Source organism: Somniosus microcephalus, unplaced genomic scaffold (genome assembly GCF_052327205.1).
Source record: "Somniosus microcephalus isolate GS21.2 unplaced genomic scaffold, FLI_Smic_1.0 unresolved_chr5, whole genome shotgun sequence".
Classification (NCBI taxonomy): Eukaryota; Metazoa; Chordata; class Chondrichthyes; order Squaliformes; family Somniosidae; genus Somniosus; species Somniosus microcephalus.
In genome coordinates this window covers 43,520,335-43,542,798 of record NW_028225183.1, presented here as the reverse complement: position 1 = coordinate 43,542,798, position 22,464 = coordinate 43,520,335, and the positions used below count along the sequence as shown (strand labels likewise).

At 45.0% G+C, this 22,464-nt stretch overlaps 1 non-coding gene across 1 annotated transcript; it reads right to left on the bottom strand.

The window, feature by feature from the left end:
* Positions 1-21,540: 21,540 nt before the first annotated feature.
* trnak-uuu (transfer RNA lysine (anticodon UUU)) lies at positions 21,541-21,613 on the bottom strand. Its single transcript has one exon. It is a non-coding gene; the product is annotated as a tRNA-Lys (tRNA).
* Positions 21,614-22,464: the final 851 nt, after the last annotated feature.

Sequence of the window (22,464 nt, the reverse complement as noted above, 5' to 3'; positions counted from 1 at the left end):
GGCATAGTTATGTCAGGAGAGTTGTCTGGAATTGGGAAGTGTCCCCGTACCCTGACGAGGTGTGTCATGTGGTGACACCATAGCTCGTCCTGTCATTAGTCCAAACGCAGTTAAGCCAGTGCCTTTGGCTGGCGTGGCTCGTAAGCCACAAAAAATGGCGGGGAGGACTGCGTGCCACCCCTTTCTGGTCTGTAAATTGGCCTTAGTCACAGACTGAATTAAAGTGCGGCTCATCCGTTCCACCATTCTTGAGGATTGTGGATGGGATGTTGACCAGTTGTCAAACACCCAGGAGGGCTAAAGCCTGTTTCATGGCCTTGCCGGTGAAGTGGGTTCCCTGGTCGAAATCTATCTGGTAAGGCACCCCCCCATCGGGGAATGTCTTCCATCGCTAGGATTTTCGCAGCTGCTTCGGCTATATTACTCCTAGTGGGGAAAGCCTCGGCCCAACGGTTAAAAAGATCGATGACTACAAGGACATGGTTATACCCGCCGCTGGGGGGAAGGGGTCCTTTGAAATCCATTTGTAACTGCGTCCAGGGTCCCCTGGGACACCGGGCGTGCCCCCTACGTATACATATGTGACTCCCGATTCCCGTTTGGAGGCAAGGTAGACATAGGCGCCCATACTCGTGGAACTTTCTGGCCATGCTGGGCCACCACCAGGTGTCAGCTATAATCTAATATAACTTATACCCTCCGAAATGCACGGGCTCGTGGTAAGATTGTATCAGGGCATGTTGAATCGATGTAGGAACCACGTACTGGGCCTCGTGACGCCAAAACCCACTAGTGTCCGATGAGCTTCTGATCGGAGCGCGGATTGTCGGTGGGCCTCGTGTTAGGGACCGTGGAGCCTCACTGGATCCATCACTGCTCTACCACAGTCTAATTTGTGAGTGGCCCATGTAAGTGTGTAAGCCTCGCAAACTCTCCCCAATGGTCCTTCCTCCGCCCATGTGCACTTAACCGGGTGGAGGGCTTGGACTCTGCCTTGACCCACCAGGTATGAACTCATAGCGACAGTTGCCGGGGAAGTGGAACACTCCGATGGAGGATCACCCTTTCTCCACTAACCCCAGTTATCTGAATGCTTTGAGCTAAGGTGGGAAATTCTGTGTCAGTTATCGACACCGATGCCCCCGTGCCTAAAATGGCGCAGTACTGCCGGCCTCCTAACAGTACATTTAGACACGGGCGTTTGGACTTCGATTCCCCGGCCGTGGAGACCGTCACATCCTAGTAGCTGGCGAGGAGGGCTCGGAACGCCTCCATCTCTTGGTGAGACAAGGCTCTCTTGGGTATTCCCTGGGGGGCCTAAAGCGGGCCGGTTCGATCTCTGCCCCTCTCTCCCTCCACCCTGTCGGTAACAGTCGGCCTGTTGAAGCACTGTCCGCCCGCAATTAGTAAACCATCTCTCGGCTGGTGCATTCCTTAGCCAGGTGGCCCGGTGCATTATAATTGTAACAGAGTCGAGCCTCTTGTATGACTGCTACAGGTTCTGCTTTAATGCCCGGGGCTGCTATGGTGGACCATAGTACTGATTTGTACTGGTCCAACCTTCCCCAGAACCGATTCCCATATCCCAGGAATTTGCAACCCTCCCCCTTGCACCATTCCTCCAGCAACGTATTCATCTGAAAGATCCTTCTATTTCTACTCTGACTAGCACGTGGCACTGGTAGCAATCCTGAGATTACTAACTTTGAGGTTCAATTTTTATTTACCTCCTAACTCCCTATATTCAGCTTTTTGGACCTCGTCGCGTTTTTACCTATAAAATTGTTACCTATATGCTCCACGACAATTGGCTGTTCATCCTCCCCTTCCAAAATGTTCCGCAGCCAATCTGAGACATCTTTGACCCTTGCACCAGGGAGGCAACATACCATCCCGGAGTCACGTTTGTGGCCACAGAAACGCCTCTCTATTCGCCTTAAATTAGAATCCCCCATTAATATAGCTCTACCCCTCTTTTTGCTCCCGTCCTGTGCAGCAGAACCATCTGTGCCAGGAAGTTGGCTGCTGCTTCCTTCCCCTAATAAGCCATCCTCCCCAACAATATCCAAAGCGGTATATCTCTTTGAGAAGGGGTTGGTCACAGGGGACATCTGCACTAACTGCATGCGCCTACTACTCTGCCTGGAAGTCACCCATTCTCTTCCTGCCTGTGCAGCCTTTACCCGCGGTGTGATCAACTCCCTAAACGCTGAACTGTGGAACTCTGCACTTGGAATATTGGTATAAGGGAAGTAAAAAATCTCGGCTGCCTGGCAGGAGACTGATCGCTGAAGCGATTGTTCCCATTGGAAGCAGGAAGGCAGCAGTAGTATGCACACCACCGTTCATTTCCCGGAATCAAAGGCTCTATTTTTATACATTAGATAATAGAGTATATTTGCACTCCTAATCACAAGTTCATCAGATAAATGGAATGAAAAACAAATCTGACCCTCATCCTGAACACAGGTTCCAGCTCACCACCTGTTTATAGTGAATGGATCTTCTCTTATCGTTGTCTTATTGTAACGTTCACTGTCTGGATCGGACAGGTTGAGAATATATTCTTGTTATACTAATCAGATTGGGCCGGAGCAGCAGGTGAGCTCCGCTGTTCAACAGGGAAGTTTGGAAGGGCGAACGAGGAAGCGGCTGTGAGATGTTGGGTGCAAGAGTGGCAGCAAGCGTGGCGCGGTCGATAGATTATAAGGACTGGAAAAAAGGTTTAACCTGGGCCTCAGATTCTGGAACGCCTAAAACAACATTTTGCCGAAAAGGAAGCTGTGAGAAACAACATTTGGAAATAGCTGGGAATTGAACCCAGGACCTCATACATGCGAAGCATGCGCTCAACCACTGAACTACATCCAGAACTGATGCTTTGTTGTAATGTAGTAGAGAAGACCTGGCTGCCTTTTCTTTCTAATCTTCCTTTGTTTTCTATGTCTGTGCTGAAGAAGGAGCACCTGATGCAACTGTGGGTGAAGAGAAGAATTCTGGCCTCGTCACTCCAGGAAAAATGGAATGTGAAATGAGATGGAAGTCTTTGGTAATTATTTGGCCTATTGCTTCTCGGAAAAATGTAGACTGAGAGTAGAGCTCATGTAGGCATTTGACATTAAGGAGAGGTTAAAATCATAGACTGTCATGCCTTTGAAAGTGATGTCCAATTTCATCTCACACCCCAGCGTTTTTCCAACGAGCCTGCAGATTAATTCCATTCAAAAACATGTCCAATTTCCTTTTGAAGTTGCTTCGAATCTGACTCCACTACCTTTTTAGGTAATATGTTCCTGCACTTAACAAGCGTTTGTGCGCCAAAATATATTACATCTATAACCTCTGGTTACCATTCCACTTGTCAGAGGAAATAGTTTTCCTACTTTTCTATCAAATCACCTCAAGTTTTTGAATATCTCTATTAAGCCTCCCCTTTACCGTATCTGCTTTAAGGAGAACAATCCAAGGTTCCCCAATCACTCCACATAACTAAATCCCTTAACCTTGGTACCATTCTAGGAATCTCCTCTGCATCCTTTCCAAGGCCTTGCCATCCTTCCCAAAATATATGCCGATAATTCAGCAAATTACTCCCGCTGAGTGTAACCAGTGTTTTAGGAAGATGTAGCGTAACTTCTTTACTTTTTTCACTATTCCTCTATTGATAAAGCCAACTTCCCATAAGCTTTCATTCATATTGCCTCTCCTCATTCGTCCTAACAAATTATACTACGCCACACCTTTCTGCCTTAACTTCCATCTGCCATGTGTTTTCCCAACATTCTTGAAGGCGATCAGAGAGTAAGCACCTATAACACCAGAGTGCAACGCATTACTGCTCTCTGGAACAGTAATACCGCTAAAATCCAGTCTATTACTCCCTCTGTGTCAGTTTGAGAATACATTCTTGATATATTAATCGGAATGGAGCGCAGGAGCAGATGGGAGGTGCTGTTCAACCGGTAAGTTTGGAAGGGGGAACAGGGAAGCGGCGGTGAGATGGTGGCAGCAAGGAGCAACAAAATGATAAAAGTGGTGGAATCTGAGTAAGTGAGATGCAGCACGCGTGGAGACGTGAGAGTGAACAGAAATGATGGCATCGAAAGTTTAAGAAGTGAAATAGATATTGGTAAAACTAGCCAGTCTGCACAATATAACGCTTTTTGTGAACCAACACAATTTAAAAATGCCGCAATAACTGGCAGCGGTGGGATTCGAAGCCTCGCCTCAGAAAAAATCAGAGCTTAAAATCCATTTCGTTACACCATTCGGCCACGCTATCAGAGAGACAGTATTAGCGTGTGAAACTAGTGACTGGTGATTCAAAAGTGGCATTGTGTTTCAAAGGGTAACAAAGGAAATTCAAGTAGTCGACGGCAAACTCTCTTCTGATATTGCAACACACTAGATCAGACGAAACTACTTGTTCACAGGGCAACACCCATAAATAGATGGATGTTTGAACACACCAATTGCAAATTTAATTCAAAATTGATCCCGAAAGCAACAGTACGAACAAAACTAGAGATATCTGGTCATTATCAAGTTGTTGCCTTTCGGAGCTTGCTGTGCGCAAAATGGCTGCGGCTTTTCCTGCATTACAACAGGAATTACACTTTAAAGTACTTCTTTGGCTGTACAGCGCTCTGGGCCGTGTTCAGGTCGTGAATGGCGCTAAAGTAATACAAGTTTGAGCAGAGCGTGCGAGCCTGAGGGGAAACAGTGAAAGAGGACAACAAATGAAAGTGGGAGAACCGGCGGCAGAGAGTCAGCGAGAGCGGACTGAACGAGCCTGAGGGAAGAAAGAACCAACGGTAGAAAGCAAGAAAAATAATCAATTCCATATGGAAATATTTGAGAATTTTGCCAATTGTGGGAATAACTTTCCGAGTAAAGGCGTCATCTTTTCATCTTTGCTCAAATGCTCTCTCTGAACTGAACTATTCCGGCCGCATTGAGGCTGAAATTTACCATAATTAGAAGAGGAGAGAATAATATGGGATATTTGACCTCCTAATCACAATTTCCGCAGACTAATGGAATTTAATCCAATATGATCCACTGCGCCACTCTGCTAGCGGTTGGTGCAGGAGCCTGGCTGGTGTTTAGGGTCCGATGCTCCACAGTGCTGCGTGTTAGCGAGACAAATTACAGTATCCAGGCTGTGTTGAAAGGTATAGCCTGGCCCGCAAACAGCCCAGAGACCCGGATCCCGCAGCAACTGTGTTGGCAGCCTCACATGGCTGCACAATATCACAAGGACATTCAGAATTACACCACCCACAATGGGACAGACACAGACAACCAGCAAGGGTCTTGTTAGCCACACAGAGGGAGCGACAGAGAAAGGCATCGAAGAAACCAGAAGGAGAGAGAGACAAACAGACTGAATAACATGAGGGGGAGACCGAGACTGAGGGAAAGACCGAGACTGCGAGAGAAACAGAGAGGGATGTAGACAGACAGGGAAACGGAGACTGAGATGAAGAGGAAGTCTTGCATGAAGGTGCTTTCTGCTGTGTAAAGAAATTCCCTGTTGTGTAAAGATGTCCCCTGTTATATAAACGTGTTCTCTGTTGTGTAAAAATGTTCGCTGTTGTGTAACGGTTTTCCCTGTTGTTTAGAGATGTTGTCTGCTTTGTAAAGATGTCCGCTATTGAGTAATATGTTTCCTGTTGTGTAAAGGTTCTCCGTGTTGTGTAACGGTGTACCCTCTTGTGTGAAGCTATTCCCTGTTGTGTAAAGGACAAGAGCACCATCTGGTGCTGGAGAGGCGGCGCTGCAGGAATGCGTGGAGAGAAAGAGGAAGGGCAAGGCTGCTGCAAGTATGCAGCATTTGCAACTTATGTTGGTGCATATAAATTGATTCGAAATTTGGGTTGTAGGTTATTGTGTTTATTGCAAGAAGGAAGTTGCTGTAAGTAAAGCGTAAAGTGCGATAAAAATATCTGCCGCACTGAGCCTGAAATTTACCATAATTATAAGAGGAGAGAGCAATAGGGAATATTTGCCCTCCTAATCACAAGTGTTTCAGACTAATGGTATGAAAAACACATCTGACTAACATCCTGAACACAGAGTCCTGATCCCCCCAAGTTTTTTTACATTGAAGAATGGATCATCTTTTAACAATTTCTTAATGTAATGTCTGGATAGGTTAGATTGAAAGAATATATTCGTGTTATATTAAGCGGATTGGAGCACAGGAGCAAATGGGAGGTGCTGCTGAACGTTTTGAAGGGCGAACGGGGAAATGACAGAGAGATGGTGGGTGTGAGAGTGACAGCAATGGGGGGCGCGGTCGATTGATTGCAAGAAATGGAAGAAACACAAATGTAAAAGTGCTGTATATCTGAATAAGTGAGGTGTGGAGAAGAGTGAGAAAACTGCCTGAATTCAGTTTCTTGGGTGACGGTGTATCTAATGTTCGCTGCTGGGCTCAGGCCAATTATGGACCAGAGGAAATTCTTCAAATCGCATCTACCTTCTAACAACCACTAAAAGACAGTCATGAAGAAATGACATGATACGAACAAGCCTCCCTGTCTGCATGGTTAACTGCTCTGGATGAAGCAGCGAAATTTATAAAAGCCACAATATCGAGCAGTGGTGGGATTTGACCCCATGTTTCCGCAGGGACGAAAACCTGAATCCAGCTCCTTCAACCGCTCGCCTAGGCTACCACATAAACTAACCGCGGTTTTGAAACTAGTAACTGATGATTGAACTGTGTCTTTGTCTTGCTAAATAAAGGGGAAATAAAAGGAATTTAAATTAGTAGACGGCAAAATCTCTTCTGATGCAACCCACTAGATCAGAAGAAGCAACGTGTTCACCGGGCAACACTAATACATAGATGTTTGTTGGAGCACAAAGATTGTAAATTTAATTCATAACTTATCCCAAAATCAACAGCACGAATAAAACAGTTGAGCTGATCATTATCACATTGCTGCTTGTGGGAGATTTTTTGTGCAAATTGGCTGCGGCGTTTCCAACATTGCAAAATAAAAACACTTCAAAATACTTCATTGGTTGTAAAGCGCTGTGGGTCGTCCTGAGGTGGAGAAAGGCACTAAGGCAATACAAGTCTGAGAAAAGCGTGCGAGCCTGAGGAAAACAGTGCAAGAGGACAAAAAATAAACTGTGGAGAACCGACGGTAGAGAGTCAGTGAGAGCAGAGAAAGAGAGCCTGAGGGAAGAAAGAAACAACGGTAGAAAAAATGAAAAATTATCATTTCCATATGGAAATATTTGAGAAATTAGCCAATTGTGGTATTAAAATTCTGAGGATAGGCGGCACATTTTGAGCTTCCTGCTAGCTCTCTCTCAACTGACTTATTCCTGCCGCATTGAGCCTGAAATTTGGCATAATTATAAGAGCAGAGAATAATAGGGAATATTTGCCCTACAAATCACACGTTCTCAGACTAATGGAATAGAAACACATATGACACTCATCCTGAACACAGAGCCCATCTCAACACCTAATTATACAGAAGGGATCTTCTCTGATCCTTGCCTGAATATAACTTTCACTGTCTGGATAGGTTAATTTGAAATAAAGTATTACTGTTATATTGTATCAGGGCGTCCAGAGGCGCTGAGGGCGAGGGTCTACCAATGAGAATGTCATCTACTTATTGAAGACAGGCAGGATCTTGCATTTGGGTATCTGCCAATGCCGGCTGGAGAGCCTTTTCCAGGCTCTCGTGAAAAATAGTAGGGGCATTGTGAAATCCCTGAGGCAAACAGGTCCATGTATATTGAATGGACCGTACAGTGAAAGTGAAACACTCTTGGGATCCAGGAGCCAACGGACATGTCCTAAATCCGTTTCGGATGTCCAGCGCCGAATATGGACAGGGCTGGGTGGAGGCCGTTATAAAAAAGTGGCGGGATTCCCCACTAAGGCATGGAGCTTGGGAGTGACCCGATTTAGAGCAGTATAATCAATGGTCATTCGCCGGGATCCATCTGGTTTCTGCACTGGCCATACCGGGGAGCTGGTCTTTGTCACCATACCGGTTTGTAATAAGTCTGCTATTATTGGCTCAACTGCCCATTCAGCTTCTGATCGGAGGGGGTCCCTAACTTCATTCTGCCACAGTCTAATTTGTGGTTGGCCCATGTGAGATGGTAAGTCTAGCAAACTCTCCCACATGGCCTTATTTCCACCCATGTGAGAGTAGAAGTTCGCACAGACTCTCCCATCATGGCCCTGTCTCTGCTTATGGTGAGAAGGTAAGTCGGCGGGATTCGAACATGCGCGGGGAAGTCCCAGCGGATTTATGAGTCAATCGCCTGAACCACTCGGCCACGACAGCCCCGACGATCGATTAGAGCCATACAGCTTCGCATTTGCTGCAAAATGGGTGCCTCTGCTGTGAAGGATCTGGTATATAATCAGTGGGTTCCTGTGGAATAATTCCAATTGCAAAGTATTTTTCATCTGTCTCTGTGGCGGAATGGGCTAGCACGTTCGGCTGCTAACTTAAAAGTTGTTAGTTCGAGACGTAAGCAGCTTTTAATTTTCGCAAACATATCTATTGTATAAAAATGGAATTTTTGATTCCGTGAAAGGAACAGTGGTGAGCTTGCTGCTGCTGCCTTCCTGCTTAGAATGGGAACAATCGCTTCATCGATCAGTCTTCTGCCAGGCAGCCTGGATATTCTACTTCCCTTATACCAATATTACTAGTGCAGCGTTCTTGCCATGAAAATCAAGTTGGAAAATCGGCCACAGTAGATAATCCATTCTGAAAGACCTTTTCTACACTTTCCTCAGTTTTACACTTACATGGATAAGAACGGAAAGCTTGAAGCAATAGCAATTGCCAGACAACTTCAGCTTCCTTGCATCGCCCCGCACCCTGATCACGTGACAACACCCATTCAATCAAAAACAGCGGCGCGAGAACGCCCCCATTTGAATGTGTCCATTCAGGGCCTGAGGAATGAGCTGTTCCGTCACAATCAGCTCCAGTACGTTGGAGGACTCGGTTGTGAGCGGTTGACTTGTTCCTGTCGCTGGCGCCGCGGCCGAGAAGCGAGCAGCCCCTGCGATGTCTTGTTTTAAGCCAAACGCTAGAGTTATGAATTTCCAATCACAAAATCTTTGACGCGAGCTGATTTGGTTGCTGCGTTTGAATGCGGTTTAGTGACTCGCACGGGCCTTGTGCTTTTCTTTTTGCAGTGTGTGATCGGTTAACGTTTTGAGACTGAAATGAAGTGCAATGTCTGATTCAAATTGCTGCTTCATATGGCGTTCGGCCAAATTGAGGCAATTCGACACTACGAATGCGATTCAAATTGCCTTTTCTCTCGTGTGCTGCTTTTGTCCCTTTATACGGCCACGTGCCTGTCAGAGAATATGGTTGGAGAATAAATCTGCGGCTGCATTCTATTTCCTGCTGCTTGTCTATCCAGTTAAACATTGTTTGCTGTGGTGAAAAGAAATCAGCAGATTCTACGAAGGTAGAACAGTTAAATTATTTCAGTGCTTGACTGGGCGGATGCTGAGAGATTGTGTACCCTAGCTGTGGAGTCCTGAACTAGGGGTCAACGTTTCAGAATAAGGGGCCGGCCGGTTAGGATTGAGATGGGGAGAAATTGCTTCATTCTAAGAGTTGTGTATCTTTTGAATTTTCCACCGCAGAAGGCTGTGGCTTTTCAGTCGTTGAGTACATTCATAACCGAGATGGATTTGTACATTACGGAAATCAAGGTATATGGGGTTCGGTAGGTAATTTTCAGTTGAGGTAGAGGATCAGCTATGATCTTATTGAAAGGCGGAGCAGGATCGATGGCCGCATGGCCAAATCCTGCTCCTATTTCTTTTGATCTAATGTACCGATCTTGGCCGGCGGGGTTGAGAACTGTGGCCGGTCTGGCTTAGTTCATTAATAAGCATCGCAGTAGGAAGTAGCATAAACTGGAAAATGGCTGCTCGGGCGACATGCATTTTCTTCAATGGGTTACCAAATAAATATTTTCGACGGTTAAAATTGCTATCACGGTTTCAAGAGCATTAAACAACGTAATATTTCACCTGTGGTCTAGGCCTCTCGTGATGCCGTGATGTAATAATGGGGTGAAGTGCTTGTTTTACTTTCTGCTTGAATCTTTGTTTGATTGTAGATTTGATTGTGTCTCAGGAACCGAAAGGCAGCGGTTAAATTGCAGTAAAAACGGGTCATTTGGGACGACGTTCTCATTTCCATATGTCGAACGGAATCGAATCTCCGCGGGGAAACACCAATGGATTTACAAGTCCATCGTCTTAACCACTCGGCCACGACTACCGCGTTAGGCAGTTGGACCCACGCACCTTCACCTTTGCTGCAAAATCGGTGCCTCTGCTGTGAACGCTCTGTTACATAATCACTTGGGTTCCTGTGGAATAATTCCAATTGCAAAAGTTTTTTTTTAGCTGTCCCTGTGGCGCAATGGGCCAGCGCATTCGGCTGTTAATTGAAAGGTTGGTGGCTCGAGCCCATCCAGAGACGTAACCAGGTTTTACTATTTGCAAACATATCTATCTATTGTATATAAATGGAGTCTTTGATTCCATGAAAAGAACAGTGGTGAGCAAACTGCTGCTGCCTTCCTGCTTCCAATGGGAACAATGGCTTCATCGATCAGTCTTCTGCCAGGCAGCCTGGAGTTTCTACTTCCCTTATACCAATATTCCAAGTGCAGAGTTCTTGCCATGAAAATCCAGCAGGAAAATCGGCCACAGTAGATAATCCATTCTGAAAACACTTTTCTATACTTTCCTCAGTTATAAACTTACATGGATTAGAACGGAAAGCTTGAAACAATAACAATTGCCAGACAACTTCAGCTCCCTTGCATCGCTCCACACCCTGATCACGTGACAACAACCAACCAATCACATACAGCGGCTCGAGAACTCCCCATTTGAATGTGTCCAATCAGGGCCTGAAGATTGAGCTGCTCCGTCACAATCAGCTCCAGTAGTTTGGAGGACTCGGTTGTGAGCAGATGACTTGTTCCTGTCACTGGCGCTGCGGCCGAGAAGCGAGCAGCCCCTGCAATCTCTTGTTTTCAGCCGAATTCTAGAAGTATGAATTTCTAATCACAAAATCTTTGAAGCGAGCTGATTTGTTTGCTACGTTCGAATGCGGTTTAGTGACTCTCACGGGCCTTGTGCTTTTCTTTTTGCGTGCGGTTTGCAGTGTGTGATCGCTTAACGTTTTGAGACTGAAACGAAGTGCAATGCCTGATTCAAATTGTTGCTTCATATGGCGTTCGGCAAAATTGAGGCAATTCGACACCAGGAACTGGATTCAACTCGCCTTTTCTCTCATGTGCTGCTTTTGTCCCTTTATACGGCCGCGTGTGTGTCAGAGAATGTGGTTGGAGAATAAATCTGAGGCTGCATTCTATTTCCTGCTGGTTGTCCATCCACTTAAACATTGTTTTCTGTGGTGAAATGAAATCAGCAAACTGTTCGAAGGAAGAACATGTTAATTCTTTCAGTGCTTGACTGAGCGGATGCTGAGACGCTATTTACCCTGGCTGTGGAGCCCTGATCTAGGGGACAAAGTTTCAGAATAAGGGGCCGGCCATTTAGGATTGAGTTGAGGAGAAATTGCTTAATTTTAATGATTGTGTATTTTTTGGATTCTCTACAGCAGAGAGCTGTGGCTGTTCATTCGTAGAGTACATTCCTAACATAGATGGATTTTTACATTACGGAAATCATTCTATATGGGACTAGGTCGGTAATTTTCAGTTGAGGTAGAGGATCAGCCATGATCCTATTGAATGGCGGAGCAGGATCGAGTGCCGCATGACCAAATCCTGCTCCAATTTCTTATGATCTAATGTACCGATCTTGGCCGGCGGGGTTGAGAACAGTGGCTCGTCTGGCTTAGTTCATTAAATAAACATCGCAGTAGGAAGCAGCTTCAACTGGAAGATGGCTGCGCGGACGACGTGCATTTTCTTCAATGGGTTGCAAAATAAATATTTTCGATGGTTAAAATTGCTTTCACGGTTTCAAGAGCATTAAACAACATAGTATTCGCCTGCGGCCGAGGTCTCTATTGATGCCGTGATGTGCTTGTAATACTTTCTGCTGGAATTGTTGTTTGATTATAGCTTTGAATCTCGGCACAGAATTAAGTAAACACGGATCATTTGGGACGACGTCCACGGTGCCGTAGTCGGCAGAATTTGAACCTGCGCGGGGAAACCCCAACTGGATTTTTAGTTCATCGCCTTAACCACTCGGGCATGAGAACGCTGACCGTGGATTAGACCCACGCAGCTTCTCATTTGCTGCAAAATAGGTGCCTCTGCTGTGAGCGCTCTGCCATATAATCACTTGGGAGGCTGTGGAATAATTCCAATTGCAAAGAATTTTTCGTATGTCCCTGTGGCGCAATGGGCCAGCGCGTTCGGCTGTTAACTAAAATGGTTGGTGGTTCGAGCCCACCCAGGGACAAAAGCGGCTTTTAATTTTTGCAAACATATCTATTGTAGAAAAATGGAGTCTTTGATTCCGTGAAATGAACAGTGGTGAGCATACTGCTGCTGCCTTCCTGCTTCCAATGGGAACAAGCGCTTCAGCGATCAGTCTTCTGCCAGGCAGACTGGATATTCTACTTCGGTTACACCAATATTCGAAGTGCAGCGTTCTTGCCATGAAAATCAAGTTGGAAATTCGGCCACATAGATCATCCATTCTGAAAACACTTTTATACACTTTCCACAGTTTTACACTTACATGGACAAGAATGGGAAGCTTGAAGCAATAACAATTGCCAGACAACTTCAGCTTCCTTGCATCGCCCCACACCCTGATCATGTGTCAACAACCATTCAATCTCTTACAGTGGCGAGAGAACACCCCCATTTGAGTGTGTCCAATCAGGGCCTGAGGATTGAGCTGCTCCGTCACAATCAGTCACACGTTGGAGGACTCGGTTGTGAGCGGATGACTTCTTCCTGTCGCTGGGGCCGCGACCGAGAAGCAAGCAGCCCCTGCAATCTCTTGTTTTCAGCCAAATGCTAGAGGTATGAATTTCTAATCACAAAATCTTTGACAACTGATTTGGCTGCTGTATTTGAATGTGTTTTAGTGACTCGCACGGGCCTTGTGCTTTTCTTTTTGCGTACGGTTTGCATTGTGTGATCGCTTAACGTTTTGAAACTGAAATTTAATGCAATGTCTGATTCAAATTGTTGCTCCATATGGCGTTCGGTCAAATGAAGGCAATTCGACACTACGAACGGGATTTAAATCGCGTTTCCTCTGGTGTGCTGCTTTTGCTCTTTACAGGGCCGCGTGCGTGTCAGGGAATGTGGTTGGAGAAAAGATCTGCGGCTGCATTGTATTTCCTGCTGGTTGTCCATCCAGTTAAACATTGTTTTCTGTGGTGAAATGAAATCAGCAGACTCGACGAAGGAAGAAGATGTAAATTCTTTCCAGGCTTGACTTAGCCGATGCTTAGAGGTTGTTTACCCTTGCTGTGGAGTCCTGAACTAGGGGTCAAAGTTTCAGAATAAGGGGCCAGCCATTTAGGATTGAGATGAGGAGAAATTGCTTCATTCTAAGGGTTGAGTGTCTTTGGAATCTTCTACCGCAGTGGGCTGTGGAAGTCTGAGTACATTCCTAACAGAGATGGATTTTTCATTACGGAAATCAAGGCATATGGGGCTAGGTCGGTAATTTCCAGTTGAGGTAGAGGATCAGCCATGATCTTATTGAATGGCGGAGCAGGATTGAGTGCCGCATGGCCAAATCCTGCTCCTCTTTCTTATGTTGTCATGTACCGATCTTGGCCGGCGGGGTTTAGAACTGTGGTTGGTCTGGCTTAGTTCATTAATAATCATCGCAGTAGGTAGTAGCATGAACTGGATAATGGCTGCGCGGACGACGTGCATTTTCTTCAATGGGTTGCAAAATAAATATTTTCGACGGTTAAAATTGCTTTCACCGTTTCAAGAGAATTAAACAATGTAGTATTTCTCTTGTGGCCCAGGCCTCTCATGATGCCTTTATGTAATAATGGGGTGAAGTGCTTGTTTAACTTTCTGCTTGAATCGTTGTTTGATTGTAGCTTTGAATGTGTCTCAGGAACCGAAAGGCAGCGGTTAAAATGCAGTAAAAACGGATCACTTGGGAAGAGGTCCTCATTTCCGTAGTCGGCAGGATTCGAATCTGCAGAGGGAAACCCCAATGGATTTTAAATCCATCGCATTAACCACTCGGCCTCGACTACCCCGATAGTCGATTGGACCCAAGCACCTTCTCATTTGCTGCAAAATCGGTGCCTCTGCTGTGAATGCTCTGTTACACAAGCACTTGGGTTCCTGTGAAGTAATTCCAATTCCAATTGCAAAGCACTTTTGATCTGTCTCTGTTGCGCAATAAGCCAGTGCGTTCGGCCGTTAATTAAAAGATTGGTGGCTCCAGCCCATCCAGAGACGTGACCAGGTTTTTCTTTTTACAAATATATCTATTGTATAAAAATGGAGTCTTTGATTCCGTGAAAGGAACAGTGGTGAGCATACTGCTGCTGCCTTCCTGCTTCCAATGGGAACAATCGCTTCATCGATCCGTCTTCTGCCAGGCAGCCTGGATATTCCACTTCCCTTATACCAATATTCCAAGTGCAGATTTCTTGCCATGAAAATCCAGCAGGAATATCGGCCACAGTAGATAATCCATTCTGAAAACCCTTTTGTATACTTTCCTCAGTTTTACACTTACATGGATTAGAACGGAAACCTTGAAACAATAACAATTGCCAGACAACTTCAGCTTCCTTGCATCGCTCCGCACCCTGATCACGTGGCAACAACCACCCAATCACATACAGCGGCGCAAGAACGCCCCCATTTGAATGTGTCCAATCAGGTCCTGAGGATTGAGCGCTCGGTTAGCGTCAGCTCCAGCAGGTTGAAGGACTCGGTTTTGAGCGGATGATTTGTTCCTATCGCTGGCGCTGCGGCCGAGAAGCGAGCAGCCCCTGCAATCTCTTCTTTTCAGCCAAATTCTAGAGGTATGAATTTCTAATCACAAAATCTTTGAAGCGAGCTGATTTGCTTGCTATGTTTGAATGCAGTTTAGTGACTGTCACGGGCCTTGTCCTTTTCCTTTTGCTTGCGGTTTTCAGTGTGTGATCGCTTAACGTTTTAAGACTGAAATGAAGTGCAATGTTTCATTCAAATTGCTGCTTCATATGGCGTTCGGCCAAATTGAGGCAATTAGACACTACGGACGGGAGTCTAATCGCCTTTTCTCTCGTGTGCTGCTTTTGTCCCTTTATACGGCCGCGTGCGTGTCAGAGAATGTGCGAGGAGAAGAAATCTGTGGCAGCTTGTCCATCCAGTTAAACATTGTTTTCTGTGGTGACATGAAATCAGCAGACTGTACGAAGGAAGAACATATATATTCTTTCAGGGCTTGACTGTGCGGATGCTGACAGGCTGTTTACCCTTTACTTTTTTTTTTCATTGATGCGATGTGGGCGTCGCTGGCCGGCTACGCCTGCATTTAGTGCCAATCCCTAATTGCCCTTGAGAAGGTGGTGGTGAGCCGCCTTCTTGAACAGCTGCACAACCACAATGCTGTTAGGAAGGGAGTTCCAGGATTTTGCCCAGCGACAGTGAAGGAACGGTGATACAGGTCCAACTCAGGATGTTGTGTGGCTTGGAGGGGAGTTTGTAGGTGGTGATCTTCCCATGTGTCTGCTGCCCTTGTCCTTCTAAGTGGTAGAGGTCGCGGGTTTGGAAGGTGCTGTTGAAGGAGCTTTGGCGTGTTGCTGCAGTGCATCTTGTAGATGGTACACACTGCAGCCACAGTGCGCCGGTGGTGGAGGGGATGAATTTTGAAGGTGGTGGATGGAGTGCCAATCAAGCGGGCTGCTTTATCCTGAATGGTGTCGAGCTTCTTGAGTGTTGTTGGAGCTGCACTCATCCAGGCAACTGGAGAGTATTCCATCACACTCCTGACTTGTGCCTTGCAGATGTTGGAAAGGCTTTGGGGAGTCAGGAGGTGAGACATCGACGCAGTATTCCCAGCCTCTAGCCTGCTCTTGCAGCCACAATATTTATATGGCTGGTCCAGTTCAGCTTCTGATCAATGGTAACCCCCAGGATGTTGATAGGGGGGGATTCAGCAATGGTAATGCCATTGAATGTCAAGGGGAGATGGTTAGAGTCTCGCTTTTTGGAGATGGACATTGCCTGACACTTGTGTGGTGCGAATGTTACTTGCCACTTGTCAGCCCAAGTCTGAATTTTGTCCAGGTCTTGCTGCATATGGGCACGGACTGCGTCAGTATCTGACGAGTTTCGAATGGTGCTGAACAGTGTGCAAACATCAGCGAACATCCCCACTTCTGACCTTATGATGGAGGGAAGGTCATTGATGAAAAAGCTGAAGTTGGTTGGGCCTAGGACACTGCCCGGAGGAACTCCTGCAGTGATGTCATGTGATTGAGATGAATGACCTCCAACAACCATAGCCAACTTCCTTTGTGCTAGGTATGATTCCAACCAATGGAGAGTTTTCCCCATGATTCCCATTGACTTCAGTTTAGCTAGGGCTCCTTGATGCTACACTTGATCAAATGCTGCCTTGATGTCAAGGGCAGTCACTCTCATCTTACCTCTTGAGTTCAGCTCTTTTGTCCATGTTTGGACCAAGGCTGTAATGAGGTCAGGAGCTGAGTGGCCCTGGCGGAACCCAAACTGGGCGTCAGTTAGCAGGTTATTGCTGAGTAAATGCCGCTTGATAGCACTTTCGACGACATCTTCCATCACTTTGCTGATGATTGACAGTAGACTGATGGGATGATAATTGGCCGGTTCGGATTTGTCCTGCTTTTTGTAGACAGGACATACTTGGGCAATTTTCCACATTGCCGGGTAGATGCCAGTGTTGTAGCTGTACTGGAACAGATTGGCTAGGGGCGCAGCTAGTTCTGGAGCACAAGTCTTCAGTACTATTGCCGGAATGTTGTCAGGGCCCATAGCCTTTGCAGTATCCAGTGTCTTCAGCCGTTTCTTGACATCACGTGGAGTGGATTGAATGGGCGGAAGACTGGCATCTGTGATGCTGGGGACCTAAGTAGGAGGCCGAGTTGGATCATCCACTCAGCACTTCTGGCTGAAGATAGTTGCAAATGCTTCAGCCTTGTCTTTTGCACTCACGTGCTGTGCTCCACCATCATTGAGGATGGGGATATTTTTTGAGCCTCCTCCTCCTGTTTACTGTTTAATTGTCCACCACCACTCACGACTGGATGTGGTAAGACTGCGGAGCTTTGACTTGTTCCGAAGGTTGTGAGATCGCTTAGCTCTGTCTATCGCATGTTGCTTCCGTTGTTGGGCATGCAGGTAGTCCAGTGTTGTAGCCTCACCAGGTTGCAACCTCATTTTTCGGTGTGCCTGGTGATTTTCCCGGCATGCTCTCCTGCACTCTTCGTTAAACCAGGGTTGATCTCCCGGCTTGATGGTAATGGTAGAGTGAGGGATATTCCGGGCCATGAGGTTACAGATTGTGGTTGACTACAATTCTGCTGCTGCTGATGGCCAACAGCGCCTCATGGATGCCCAGTTTTGAGTTGCCGGATCTTTTCGAAATCTGTCCCATTTAGCACGGTGGTAGTGCCACACAACACGGTGGAGGGTATCTTCAACATGATGACGGGGCTTTGTCTCCACAAGGAGTGTGCGGTGGTCACTTCCACCAATGTTGTCATGGACAGATGCATCTGCAACAGGTTGATTGGTGAGGACGAGATCAAGTAGCTTTTTCCCTCTTGTTGGTTCCCTCACCACCTGTCGCAGACCCAGTCTGGCAGCTATATCCATTAGGATTCGGCCAGCTCAGTCAGTTGAGGTGCTACCGAGCCACTCTTGGTGATGGACTTTGAAGTCCCCCACCCAGAGGATATTTTGTGCCCTTGCCACTCTCAGAGCTTCTTCCAATTGGTGTTCAACATGAAGGAGTACTGATTCATCAGCTGAGGGAGGGTGTTAGGTGGTAATTAGCAGGAGGTTTCCTTGCCCATGTTTGACTTGATGCCATGAGACCTCATGGGGTCCTGAGTCAATGTTGCGGTCTCCCAGGGCTACTCCCTCCCGACTGTATACCACTGTGCCACCACCTCTGGTGGGTCTGTCCTGCCAGTGGGACAGGGCATACCCAGCGATGGTGATGTCTGGGACATTGGTTTTAAGGTAAAATTCGGTAATTATGACTATGTCAGGCTGTTGCTTGACTAGTCTGTGGGACAGCTCTCCCAATTTTGGCACAAGCCCCCAGATGTTGGTAAGGAGGACTTTGCAGGGTCGACAGGGCTGGGTTTGCCGTTGTCGTTTCCGGTGCCGAGGTCGATGCCGGGTGGTCTGTCCGGTTTTATTCTTATTGTTTTTTGTAGCGGTTGTTTACAACTGAGTGGCTTGCTAAGCCATTTCAGAGGGCATTAAGAGTCAACCACATTGCTGTGGGTCTGGAGTCACATGTGGGCCAGACCAGGTAAGGACGGCAGATTTCCTTCCCTAAAGGACATTACTGAACCAGATGGGTTTTTGCAACAATCGACAATGGTATCATGGTCGCCATTACTAAGTCTAACATTTTAATTCCAGAATTAAATTTAAATTCCTCCAGCTGCCGTGGTGGGATTTGAACCCATATGCCTCAAAGCATTTGATCGAGTTTCTGGCTTACAAATCTAGTGACATAACCACGACGCCACCGATATTTCATCGCAATGCTATATATTTCATTGCAAATTACTACGATATTGTTTAGTGCTATTCCATTCTAATGTCCTATTGCAATGCTAATGACTGTTATATTGAAAAATGATATTGCACTAAAATTTTCTATTGCATTGCAAATGACTGCGATATTATTAATTGGCATTCCATTGCCATGTCCTATTGCACTGCAAATGAATATTATATTGCAAATTGATATTCCATCGCAATGCTCTATTTCATTACAAATGACTACGGTATTGTTAAGTGGTATTCCATTCTAATGTCCTATTGCATTGCTGATGACTGTTATATTGCAATATGATATCCCATTGCAATGTTCTATTGCACTGCAAATGACTATTATATTGCAAAGTGATATTCCATTGCAATGTGCTGTTGAATTGCAATGATGATTTTATTGAAAAATCGATATTGCATTGTAATGTTCTCTTGCACTGCAAATGACTATTATGTTGCAAAGTGATATTCCACTGCTATGTTCTATTGCATTACAAATGACTACGATATTTTTAAGTGGTATTCCATTGTAATGTGCTATTTCATTGCTAATGACTGCTATACTGCAAAATGATTTTCCATTGCAATGTTCTATTGCATTGCAAATGACGATATTATTCCAAAATGATATTCCATTGCAATGTGCTATTGCATTTTAAATGACAATTATATTGCTAAGTGATATTCCATTGCAATATGCTACTGCATTGCAAATGACTACGATATATTAAGTTGTATTCCATTGTAATGTCCTATTCCATTGCTAATGACTGTTATATTGCAAAATGATATTCCATTGCAATGTTCTACTGCACTACAAATGACTATTATATTCAAAATTAATATTCCATTGCATTGTGCCATTGCTTTTCAAATGATTATTACATTGCTAAGTGATATTCCATTGCAATATGCTTTTGCATTGCAAATGACATTTAAATTGCAAAGAGTTATACCATTGCAATGTTCTATTGCATTTCAAATGACGATTAAATTGCAAAGCGATATTCCATTGCAGTAATCTATTGCATTGCAAATTACTATGATATTGCAAAGTGATATTCCATTGCTATGTCCTATTGCTTTTAAAATGACAGTTGTCTTGCAAAATCTTATTACATTCCAATGTGCTATTGCATTGCAAATGACTATTATATAGCAAAGATATATTCCATCATAATATACTATTGCATTGCAAATGACTATTATATAGCAAATATATATTCCATTACAATATTCAATTGCATTGCAAATGACTACGATATATTAATGGCCCAGAAATTCGGGTCAGAGGCTTCCCGCGGGTGCAAGCACCCGATGTGCACTTACCTTGTGTGCCGGCTGTTGAGCTGCGGGTCCCCATGGAATTCCGATCCTGGGCCTGGTCCAGCAGCCAGTGTGCAGGGCTTGCGTATCCCAGGGTCGCAGTTAGTACGATGCATCTCCTGGGATCACGTGGGCCATGGGCAGCCAATTGGAGCGGGTAATGCTTCATTCATAATCTGACTGGAAGAACTGTCAAGACTTATAAATACTGTTGAGGAGCAAAGAGGTTTAAGAGTCCCAGTTCAAAAATTATTATTAGCTTGTAGACATGGAGCAAAGACATTTGATAAAGTCCCGCATATGGGACATTGGGCTAAATTTGAAACGCATGTAATTGAAGGCAAATTATTTACCTGGTTAGGAAATTGGTGGCACGGCAGGAGACAAAGTTTGCAGATGATGATCAGGTACATTAATTGGCAGAATATGACGAGTGGTGTCTCTGATTGATCACTTTTGGGAACTCAACTAATCACCGATTTCATTAACGACTTACTTGATGGGATTGAGAGCCACACATCCAAGTTTGAGGATGACAAATAAGATAGGCGGCATTATAATCAGTTGAGATGGAAGCAAGAAATTTGACCAGATATTAATAGATTAAGTGAATGTGCAATTTTCTGGCAAATTGATTTAAATATTAGCAAGTGTGACGTGATTCACTGCCGATCTTTATAGGAGTATTTAGAATACACTCCTTATAATGTTAAGCTGGAAACAGTTGAGATCCAAATAGACTTGTGTCCCTGTACAAATGTTATTAAATGGTCATGGACAGGTACAGAAAAGATTCAAAAAGCTAATTGAAAAGTGATACTTATATCTGTAGGATTACAATATAAGAGGGTGAAATGATGCCACAGCTGTACATAGCACTGGTTAGGCCACAGCTGCGGTACTGTGTTCAATTCTTGGCATCACAGCTTGGGAATGTATTATTAGGCTTAAAAAGTGAAGGAGACATAGAGTCCAAGGGACAAATTACAACGGGATATTGCACAAACTCGGGTTTTTTTCCTGGAATTTAGAAGCTTAAGTGGTGATTTGATTGAAGTATTCACGATATTAAGAGGAAATGCCAGTGTAGATAGCGAGAAGCTATTTCTGAGGATTGACCCATCTGGGAGAAGGGGCCATAGCCTCAACATTAGATCCAAGCGTTTCAGGAGAGAAATTTGTGTGACAGAAATTTGTAACACACTTCCGCAAACAGCAAATAAAGCTGGGCCAGTTGTCAATTTTGAACTTGAGATTGAGAGATGTTTGTTAACCAAAGGTATTAAGGGATCTGGAGCAAAGGAATGCAAACGGATATCGATCGATGACTTAATTAAATGGCAGAAAGGCTCCAGAGGCATGAAATGGCCTGCTCCTGTTGTTATTTTCTTTGCTAAATGATCAAAGTGCGAATGTAAAGTTGAGTATCGCGATTTAAAACAGCGTCCGAACAGGGACTTGAACCCTGGACCCTCAGATTAAAAGTCTGATGCTCTACCGACTGAGCTATCCGGGCTCTTGCAATTCAAAGCTCACAAAAGTACTTTCATTGGCTGCAGTGGATCATTGCATCTCCGACAAATTGAATTTACTTGTCCATAATCCAACCTGTACAGCACATTTCTCCCACAAATCCAGATTGACTGCCTCAGACCAGCATCACTTCAGAAATATTAACACACCCACAAAAGACACGCTCGTTAGCAGCGGAGTCAGATGTGACAAGTGCCGTCCCCCAGATATCTATATTAGATCATCAACTGTTCACCGTATTTATGACTGACTTGGATGGAGCACTGTACATCATATTATGAAGATCGCACTAAGTTAGACGATCCGCTCGTAGTGCAGTTGGGAAATGGAGGTAACCAAATGGACAGAGACAGTAAGCCGGCCAAAACAAATGCAAATCGAGTTCAATGTACGCAAGTGTGACACCAGCCACTTTGGAACAAAGTAATATAGTTCTGAGTATTTTCTCAATAATGGGAAGCTATTAACTGTTGAGGAGCAAAGAGGTTTATGAGTCCCAGTTCAAAAATTATTATTAGCTTGTAGACATGGAGCAAAGACATTTGATAAAGTCCCGCATATGGGACATTGGGCTAAATTTGAAACGCATGTAATTGAAGGCAAATTATTTACCTGGTTAGGAAATTGGTGGCACGGCAGGAGACAAAGTTTGCAGATGATGATCAGGTACATTAATTGGCAGAATATGACGAGTGGTGTCTCTGATTGATCACTTTTGGGAACTCAACTAATCACCGATTTCATTAACGACTTACTTGATGGGATTGAGAGCCACACATCCAAGTTTGAGGATGACAAATAAGATAGGCGGCATTATAATCAGTTGAGATGGAA